The following is an 11005-nucleotide window of genomic DNA, read 5'->3' on the forward strand; positions in this document are numbered from 1 at the left end:
GCAAAAATATTTTTTCTTTTCATGTGTGGCCCTAATACTCCGTCGTATATTCTTTATTCGGACCGCTCATTTTTAATTGGTGTACCTGGTGTAGATTGACCCTGAGGTTTTGGCGCCTATCCACTTTTGGCCACCCCTGAGTGTGCATTGGTTATTGCCTGGCCACCCTTACTAAAATGTTCTGGCTACGCCTCTGCACCTGTGACCTTTAAATGTTGGGGTGTCACAGCGGGCCCGCTTGAAGCGTCCGTGGGGCAGCGGAGAGGGAGGGCGTTGAGCCCACACCATATATGGGCATACCACCGACTCTGCGCTCCTATTGGCTGCTAAGCTTATGCAGCTGCTTGTCAACAAGATGGCCTTCCTCCTCTCGCCGTTTTAACTCAGATTATTTTGGTATCCCCGAGAAGACACTGAGAGCCCGTGACACTTCGAAATAGACAAGGCAGGGGCGTTTGCTGGCAGACCTAAAAAGGTGTGCGCTTCAAGAGGGTTGCTTTAAGGGAACTGACAGGCTGAAAATCCGGAGATAGTGGCCAAGCACTCAGCAAGGTTGATAAAACAGAGAGTAGTTGTATGCTAACGTCGACGTTAGCATTCTAGTAGCTTAGCCTAGCTACGTGGACTCGGATAGTCAACTCGTGTCACCTGTATTAGACTATTTGGTTGGAGGAAACAGCAAACAGGGACTTGTCACCAAGCTTCTTCTCTTCGTGGGGTTTCCGTGGAGAACCTAACAGGTATTCTCACTCCTGTAACACATTTTAATGTTTTTCTTTCTTATCCGAGGCTTGCTAGCTTGCTGTCATATTATTGTTCAGGTAAGTTGTGGTGTTCAGTTAGCTTTAGCTCGTTAGCTCAGGGGGGATTTTTTTTTGTGCTGCTGGAACTTTTTATATTTATTTTAAACCAGATTGTACCATAGTAAATCAAATAAGCAGACTTGATCAAATGTGTGTGAATTAACCGCTTCATAGTCTGTTAGACATTTAAATTTACAACCGAGGCTCTGTTTGGCTATCTGATTCACTAGCTAGTAGTTTTTAAAAGGCATTGAAAATTTGATGAAGGAAATAAAATGTATTTTTTTTATTTATTGGATCTTTGGTGTCATTCCTCCTCATGGTTGTCACAACATTGTCTCTATTTGTTCCGATTTTATTTGACAAAAACATTTAACTAGAAATGCTTAAATGGGCTGCAGGCCTTTCGTTTTTTTTAACTAGGAAACCTTCGTCGGGGTGATGGTTATATTGTGGGTTATATTGTTGTCATGGATTTGATTTTAGTTGTTGCTGCAAAGATGTGTGTTTATTTCCAAGGAAACAGCTTGGATCAAACGGTGTAGCGTTGGGCATGTTTGGTTGGATCTTATTGAAGTTCTCTGTAATCAAACAGCTGTTTTCAGTAGACCGATGATTAGTTTAAAATCAGTTTGACTCACTTTAGCTTAGGAGGAGGACAACGCCTCTATGATCAGTTGTTTCTGTTTGCTTTGTTGGGATTAATCATTTATTCAGGATAAAGCTAACACTCATCAGGTGATACCACCTGAACCAGAGGGCTGGGTTTAATCTGTTTCTTCTGTGCCCACTTTTCTTCTTCTTCTTCATGTTTTTATCTAATTTTCATCCTTGTTCATTTCTGTCATGTACAGTTTTCGTTTATCAAAACGCTGCTTGGCAAATAGGAGAAGTTTGGCAACAATAAAACTTTAAAGCTGTTTGTTAAAACCATTTCACAGTGTGGTGAGCCAGTTTCTATCAGGAAACCCCATCATGAATGCACCCCAGTCCATAAAGCCTTTATATCATCTGCATCTCTCCAGTAGATGCCAGAAGGAGGATGCATGAAAATAAAAATCTAAAATCACAGGAAAAAAGAAAAACAAACAAACATAGAAGTTGTTTATGCTATAAGAGCGAAACGTGCACAGAGGGCGGAGATGGGGTTTTTGGACTCAACATGCCCAATCTGCACAGGTTAATTCATTCTGCAGATTGGACTTGCCTGGTTCAGTGGCTGGGCAGAACATATACATGCCATAGAAATGACTTGTTGACTCCAGAACCCCCATCTTTGACAGAGAGTGACCGGATAATATCAACAGAATATGAACCTGTTTGTGTCAATTTGAGCTTTTGCATTCATCCTATTATTGAGGACTAGAAAATGTTAAGGTGATGAAAATATCTGTTAAACCATTCCTCCGATGGCAGGTTTGTTTTCTGGTTTAGGTGGAAAGTTTTATTTCTATTCAAAGTTTAAAAAAACGTTTTATACTATCCGTACTGGTTATAGGGTATAAGTGAAATATAAGTGTAGTTAGTTGGAAATAAAACTAGAGTGTGAGTAGAGCTGAAATAATCTTTCGAGTATAGCCATAATTGTCAACTAATTTAGTAATCGATTAATCGTAAACTGGAGTATAAAGACTCTAAAACGCGCTTTTAGCCGACAGACCAACCCACGTAGAGCAGTAATTATACCAAAATTGTGAAGTGATATTTATTTTTTGCATTTAATTAGTTTTACTTGGTTTCGTTCTGTAAAAAAATGCTTCTTTATGGAATCCTTTGCTTTCTGATTATTAATCTAAAAAAATATTCGACAGATTAATCGATTAGCAAAATAATCTTTAGTTGCTTCCCTAAGTGTGACTACTGGGTGTAGTGTTTGTTCAGGCTGCTATCATCCTGACGGATGTCTTTCGATATAGAAGACGTCATGATTTTGCTCAGTAAATATGATTTTTAAATCGTATGTATAAAGAGGATAGAGTTTAAATGGGGTGTTTATGAAATGCATTCTTGTCAATTGTGTTTGACACAAGTAAGAATATGGTCAAAAATGTTGTTCGCTGCAAATTATCTGTTTTTCTTTTTCTTTTACAAGGTCTGGTTTTATGTAGGGCTGAATCCCACATTCCAAAAACATGACTGTTAGGTTAATTGGCTTATCTAAATTGTCCTTAGGTGTGACTGGTTGTTTGTCCTGTTTGTCTCTTGTGTTGCCCTGCGATGGACTGGTGACCTGTACAGGGTGGACCCCGCCTCTCACTCATTGACAGCCCTAGATGGGCACCAGCACCCCTCGCGACCCCAGCAGGGATAAGCGTGATGGAAAATGGATGGATGAATTAATTTAATTGATCAGTTATTCAAATAATTGTTGACTGATTTAGTAATCTAATGATTGTTAACTGTACTATAGAGACTCTAAAATATGCCATTAGCTACTAGAGCAACCACACAGAACAGTAATTAAACCACAATTGTGAAAAAAAACATTTCAAATGAATATTCCTCCTTTTTTTTTTTCATCGCTAAGCTCTATCCAAAACTCTTCTTATTGCTTAGTTTTAGCTTAATCTGGTTTAGATTCTGTATAAAGTTTTCTTTAAGGAACCTTTAGCTATCTAATTATTAGTTTAAAAAAACGATAGACAGATTAATCAATTACTGTTAGTTGCAGACTTATTTTTATGAAGGAAAATGGATAGAATAAGTGGATATTGGAAAACTTTCTATTAAGATGTAAAACAAACCTTTATTTTTCTTCCTTTTAAATTTAAAGATATGAAGAGGTTAATTCAATTCTAATATTTTTCTTTAAAAGCTGAACATATGTAAAACTACACAGCTGTGTTGGATAAACATGTAAACAAATTTCTACGAATGAATGATACTAATCTCGATTAGTATCATTTATAATGCTAATCTAGATAGTATAAGATATTCTTGGAGTTTTACAGGTAAGAATTAAATAAATAAAACAGTTTTTGGTCGATGTCATAATGAGAAATTAAATATGTATTTATTGCTATATATTTTTTTTTTACTCATTTAACCTACACCTACTTTAAAATCTGCTGCTCATCCAGTGTTTAGGTTATTATTAATAGAGATCAGCCTAATACTCATTTATTTTGTGGTGATTTAAGTAAATATGAGGGTTTGATGTCAGTTTTTGTTTTTTTTTACTAATTGGTGCATCTTGTAATGTAAAATCCGATAGTGGAACCCCATACGAAATAGCTGTGTAACTTATTTTTTAGTCTCCTTTTTTGTTTTTGTGGAAAAGGCATTTAAAAGGATGTTGAATGAAAAACGGACTCCTATTTGCTGCTTATTGTGTTAAATTAAACATGTAATGAGAGGCTTGAATGTATAACACTAAATAATGAGTTGAAACTTCCAGGTAAATGTTTATTTTTTCCACAATGTCTAACCTCTTACGGAGATTAGAGTTTGATGTGGTTGATTCAGACAGTGTCTGATTGACCCTTCATTAGATGGTCAATAGAACAGAGCTCTGTGCTGCTGACACAGTGGTGTTTGTGGACGTCTTATCAAAAGCTTGCACCACTGTCCCAACCTGTGACGACGTTTCAGGACGAACATGTCTGCACTCACGCGTCCCTCCGGCCGGTCCGGTCAGCAGAGTCACATACTCTGATCTGTCAACGACGTGCTGAACGGCTATCCTGTCTTTCTAACCATTTGGTTCAAACATTTAGAAAAGGTTGCATGATTCAGTTACTAAACCTGTAAAGTTTTATTGGTGTTCAGGTGCCTGGGCACACCTGGAAACATTAAGGAGGGGGGATTATTCTGAAGGAAGGGATGGGCGTCTCCAGTAATCCAGGGTTTCTAAACAGGATAGAAACGTGGGGAAAAAACCAAGATGAAAGGGATTTTTCCACATGTTTTGTTTTACTGCTCCTTTTATTGAAAAGATTAAAAATGGTATTTCTTAAAAGGGAAAAGTCAAAATATAAGCTCGATTTCTTTCTTTTAATCTTTGTTCCGGTTCTGATCCAGACCAGATTAATCTCAAAGGAACTAAAAAATCTTTTAACTTAAATATTTAAACTCATACCTGAAATCTGGACACTGGTTTTGAACTAAATGGGGGCAAAATTATTCTTATTTGACTTTTTTAAAGTAAGTTATTATTGTTATGCACGTTGGTGTCATTTTATTTGTTTTAATTTTAGCTTCTGACTGGGCAGACAGCTGGGTGGAACCTGTTGGTGTTTTAATTTTCAGATCTTGTCGTGTGCATATCATCACTCCCACAGTTTTCCGCTGATCTTTTTTTTTTTTTGATGGGTGGAAGGAAGCTTCTGTGTTTTAGGGCTGTTTTGTAATCACAGAAACACCCTCCTCAGTCTTCAAGACATAGGAGGAATGTTGTACTCTGTATTATTGATTAACTTTACTGACGTAGGTTGGTCAACAGAACCTCTTATCTACTCTTTGATCCAATTAACACGTCCCGTTTGATTTAAATACACACTTTGTCGTTTGATTTGACCTTTTATGTGCCTCCAAAAGTTAAAAAGCAATCCACTGGACTTGGTTCCAAGTTTGAAGACATTTCGCTTCCCATCCAGGAAGCTTTTTCAATTCAAAATGTCAGAATTAGCATTGAGTTCGAAGCTTTTATGTGCCTCTTTCCATAAATGATCCCTACCCACACTCATAACACCTGTAGAATATGACTGCACCTTGGGCATTCCTGGTTGACGAGTCTTCAAACTTGGCGAACTACATGTTTCTATGCATTGGTGTGTGGGGAGATATAGGTGCTGAAAATGTTCTGAACTGTTTGTCATTCTCTCCTGACAGTTTGTCTGACAGGTTTGCTACGTAACGATGAAGCTGCAGAGTTGCTGGATTGTTTTAAACTGAAATCACAAATCAAACCTGAGGCTCTATTTGCAGAACATCTTGGAGTAAAAGGTGCAATAACATAGTGGTAAATGTGCCTCATTTCTAACATGGAATAATGGGGGTATTCCGGACAGAAGAGAAATATCCATCCAACGGTCTGTGGGCTGAATGTCACAAATATTTTTATTTGGCGCTTTTACAATTTAAGATATTTTCCTCATTTGATAAAGTCGGTCTACCTCAAGAACATTTTTGCTATGAGACTTGGGAGAGTATTCAGTTTTCACACATTGTGCCAAAATACCAGTTGTATTAAAAAAGGTGAAATTTTCACCCATTTTTTTAAGACAAGATTAAATTAAGTTTTAAAGGAGGAAAACAATCATTATTCCTGATGCATGGAATAGAAAATGTTTTTTTAAACAACCTTTTTAGGTTTTTAGCCACCAGTAATGCCATTCCTTTATTAGAATAGTGCACAAAGCAGCGTTTCAGAGCTGTCCTGTGAAAACAGTCACTGAAAATCTTTGTGAGAACGCTCCCTCCAGGAAGCCCCCATCTTTACAATGCTATACCTGCACTGTAAACAAATGACCACTTTCTGAGTGCGAACCTTTTAAATTTATAACAGAGACAAAGTGGCTCTTTTAGCAGCTAACCTGCACAGGGAAACATTCCCTTTTATTAGGGAATGTCTTGAAAATCAGTAGATCTGAGTTTTCCTCAGGTTGGACAAAAACGACTACATTATTAAGACAAGTTATTGTTTTATGCTGAAGGCATTATTTCCTCATTTTCAGCTATAGGTGATTTTTATAGGCCTAGCAGATTCTGCAACAGCTTCTTCCCCACTTCCATCAGACTGCTTAGCCGCAGTTTTTTTGTGTATAACAAAATAAAGAGTTACTTGGACTTAAGACAACTTTTGTTGTCATTTTGTAAAGGGGTCATAGAATGCAAAACCGAGTTTACATTATCATAGATGAATAGCGATAGTTCAGTGGGTGAAATGGACGTACAGAAAAGTTCAAACCCCATTGACGCCTCCTTTCTCTGCAAATCTCACAATTCTAAACTTCCACCATAAAACAGGCGAATTCAAATGAAGCAGCGAGTTGACGTAAACTTGGGGATGTTGCCTTATATGGTTACTGTACTTTTGTCACGCCCCGAAATTGACATACAGATCAGTTCACTGGCCCTGCCGGCTGGGGACCGGTACGGCAGGCGGGGGGGAAGCACAGGGCGGCCTATCTCCCGGCTACCGTCACCGGGTAGGGTGACTGATTTTTCAGCCCAACCAATGTGACACACCCTATTCAGAGACCTTAAGGACCAAATACCCTATAGAATAATCTTATAACCCCTTTAAGGCCTAAAAACATGATTTAGTTGATATAGGACCTTTTTAATGTCACATCAGTTGGATTACATTTTTTTTTTCTTTTTCTGTTTTATTGTGAGAAAAGTTTGGCAGCATTTGTCAGCTGGCTGGGCAGCTGGGTGTAGGAAAACTTTTCTGATCTATTCTATTTCCCTGAGTAAACTCATTAAACCATCATCAGTGTTTACTTTTTAAAACCATACATTGATACCAGATACTTTGTCATTGCCTTATTGGTAGGTGGAATAACAACACCGCTAAAGGACAGCTTGGATATCATTTATTGTTGGCTAATGTAGTCCCAAGTGTTGTGAGTTTGCAGTTTGCATGCTAATGAAGTATTTAGCCAGTTTGAAATATGACATTACCCTGAATGGTAAAGGTCACAGAGCCCAGATGAGATGTAGTGGGGATATATTGCTACTGGTGTCATCGCTAGATCTTCTGCCTCTATTACACAGCTTAGGCTGTGTGACTCTGGCTGCTGTTAAAATTTGTCCCACTGTAAAAGTATTAGCTCTGGTTCCTAAAGGTCGGGACATTTCTTTGTTTTTCTGGTAATCCTTAATGCTCCGTTAGGATTGATGGCTTTAATGCTGTTGTACCCAAACTGGGTCGTGTTCATCTGATGACAGATTAGAGGTTTTTAGTTCTGTCTTATTGAAAAAAATGTAAGGGAGAGAAAAAAATCTGCACTTATTCCTACCAGATTCCTTTTATTTCATGTTTTTGTCCTGAAAAGGCTCTCACTGATGTCATCTCATCTTCCAATAATGCTAAGTTTACAGAAAAGCAAAAGCCGATAGTTCTCCTGGGGCTGTCGTGATCAGATCCATGTATTCTCTTCAGGGTGGATGAAGAGGAGGCACTTTAATGGCTCTTCAGCCTCCTCGCTACAGGGTAATCTGTCTGCTCCTGGTTGAGTTGTTTCTGTGTGATTATAGAGGAAGCATTTACACTGGTGCAACACATTGTGTGGGTGGTGTTAGCTTTCTGAGCCTCTCTCAGCCAATCCATTAGTCCAACTGTACAGCAACAGCCCTACAGTGTGTTAGACAAAAAGAACAAGTGACCCGTTTTGAAACTCGTCGATTGAGCACTAAAATGGCCCAAACTAAAAACGGCAGACAGATTGAATACGGCACCATGTTATCTTTAGCTGAACACTTTGCAAGAAATGGGCATTTCTTGCAAAGATGTCTTTAGCTTATGAAGCATAAAAGGAAAAGAAAATATTTCCTCTCATTTTAAAGTTGTATAGATGCATTAAAGCTATAGGGAAATATTTATTCAGATGAGGAAAACCCAACATTCAGCTTAGAAAAAAGACATGATAGAAACTCATGCTGTCACGTCCTAAACAGCAGATTAATTAAAAACGCCTGCCAGGGTTTCCTACGCATCTAGATGGTCAGTCAGTAGTGGTCAGTAGGCTACTCGGTCATAGGGAGGACTGCTGACTGGACAGATGTTCAGAAAACAGCCATTAACGCCCTTCAAATGGAGCAAATCCAAAATAAGTTATTGTCAAGGAGGCTGGTTGTGTAGAGCGATAAGTTAATAAAAGGTTGAGTGGAAGGAAAATTGTGCATCAAGATAAAACGCTGCCTAAAGAGGATTAGGACAAAAATAATTTGAGGAAGAATAAATGGTGGAACAAGGTTGCAGTCAGATAAGTGTTGGACTGTTGCTCAGTGCTCCCAAGCAGAGATATGCCGAAACGTCAGTTAGCCAATGTTGTTTTGTTTTTCCTGCTGTGACATCAGCTGATTGAGTTCTCAGATCAATCAGTTGATTCATCTTTTTAGCACTCATAACTGATCAAGTTATTCATGCACCAAATATGAGACGGTTGCACTTATTTCTTTGATTTTTTATTTTTATCCCTTTTATCCCTACATACACCTCAGAGGTCACATCTTAACGATTCTGACCCAAACTGTGGGAACGCTTCTCTGTCAGCTGTTCTTTATACAGTTATTTATTTTATGTAGTTTCAGAAATCTTTTCTCAAGCAAATGTGCTTCTTTTGCGTGCTGGGAGTAGAGCTGCCTTATGGTACATTTAGTCTGAATAATTTCTGAAACAACTGAGTAAAACGGCAAATGATGAAAATCTAGTCCGACATGTTCTTTGGCCTGAATGATGTGCTAAAGACCAATTTTCATGCTGTTAAATTTTACACTATAAAAATAAAATATATATAAAGCAAACTTCCTCCATGATGTTAGCTGCTGGTGCTGCTCAACCTTTGATTAATGTTGTTTGAACTAATCTTAAACAAAAACTTTTTTTGTTTAACCTCTAAGCATGTTCATGAAACAAAATTTCAATACCCAGGAAAACATTTAACCCTGGATACCAAGGGAATGAAAAAAAATACCACATAGTAAAAGGGATAAAAACACTTTTATTAACATAAAAAACTCACCTTTTCAACCCTTCTCTAAATGGAATATGTTTTCTCAACAGAATCAGAGATACTATTTGTTATATAAGTGAGCAAATAAATTTAAGATAACACAATTTAACAATATTTTTAGGCTGTCTGAAGTGTTATTCTTTTTAATGTTCAAATAAATCTAGAAATCTAAAGTAAACAATAGCAAAAGTAGGCAAAAAACACTTTTATTCTGTACTGATACAGTACAAAACTAGCATTGTGTCCAGATACGGCAGCGTATCAATACTTTTGACCACCCAACTTCTACTACGGTAAGAGCAGCAGAAGAATTAGCTTGACCTGAAACGGGCTTATCAGATTGAAAGGATTTGGCCTCCTGATGATCAGCTGTAAACACTAATCAGATATTCTTTGAAGTATATTTTGATCTGTGAAACCTTTTACCCTTTTGGTTAAAATCTAAAGACTAGATTTCGTCAAGTTGTTTTTCCTTGAATTAATGTTTCTGTCAGAGTTGCTTCACGGCGTAACGCTCACCTCTAAAGAGAGGTTTTGGCTGGAATACTTAAAATATTCAACCTTGTTCACTCTTCTTGGGGTAAAGCTGAGACACTGAGTAGCTTTTGATTTGTCACTTAATACAAAATACAATACATATCATCTTTTTGGTTTCCCTGATTAATTTATTTTATCATAAACGTTGGTGTTCAGTAGAAATGAACAGCAATTATCCAGTTATTTAGAGTTAAAAGAAAAGCCAAACTAAAGGAGTCTAGTGATGGGGGTATTTACTGTTGAACTTCATGCTTGGTTTGAGGGTTCCTGTAAGAAAGTACTGCCTTTAAATTTGGACCAGCGCTCAATTAAATTCTCTCTACCCAATTTGTCAGATTTGGGCTTGGTTCCTGTAGTAGTAAATGTTCTGGAGGAGAGAAACTACACCAGAAATCTTCAATGGAAACTTATAACATTTTCCTTTTTTGTTCTTTTATGTTCTTTCATACAAAGTAAAGGATTCAAACGTTGACTCTGTAAAGAACATCCCAGGGTAGGTGACTGGTCTGGTTATTTTAGGTCTAAAGCTGAGCAGTTGGTAGCACTGTTGTCTGAAGGCAAATTCTCCGGGGCTTGAGGGTCTCCCCCCTGCATAGACTCGGTTGTCTCCGTTTTGTCCTTTTGATGGGTCGGCATTCCGGCCTCTTGCCTGATAACGTTGGAGATGGAGACCCTGTTGGTACAGGCAGGTATAGAGGGTTGATGGATGGTGCTGTGCAGACTTATAAATGCAAAAAAAAAAAAAGAAAAGTAACTATTCCTACTGACAGGAGATGCACCAATGGAAAACTGGCATAAGGAAAAAGAGGAAATACTCAGTTCCAGCTCAAACAACAAAAGTGTGTGTGTGTGTGTGTGTGTGTATATATATATATATATTTTTTTATTTATTAGGGGTGGAAAGATTCACAAAATCCACGGTTCAGTTCGGTTCACAGTTTTCGGTTCGGTATATGTTGATTGTTAGCCTGACATGTTGGTTGT

At 37.8% G+C, this 11005-nt stretch overlaps 1 protein-coding gene across 1 annotated transcript in view; it reads left to right on the top strand.

The window, feature by feature from the left end:
- Positions 1-339: 339 nt before the first annotated feature.
- Positions 340-11005, top strand: part of fbxo46 (F-box protein 46) — a 16335-nt gene continuing 5669 nt past the window's right edge. Inside the window, exon 1 of the mRNA XM_015390135.1 lies at positions 340-740. The gene's annotated coding sequence lies outside the window, so the exon portion shown is untranslated. The remainder of the gene's footprint in view (positions 741-11005) is intronic.

This window comes from Cyprinodon variegatus, unplaced genomic scaffold (assembly GCF_000732505.1).
Source record: "Cyprinodon variegatus isolate N-32 unplaced genomic scaffold, C_variegatus-1.0 Scaffold486, whole genome shotgun sequence".
In the NCBI taxonomy this organism is placed as follows: domain Eukaryota; kingdom Metazoa; phylum Chordata; class Actinopteri; order Cyprinodontiformes; family Cyprinodontidae; genus Cyprinodon; species Cyprinodon variegatus.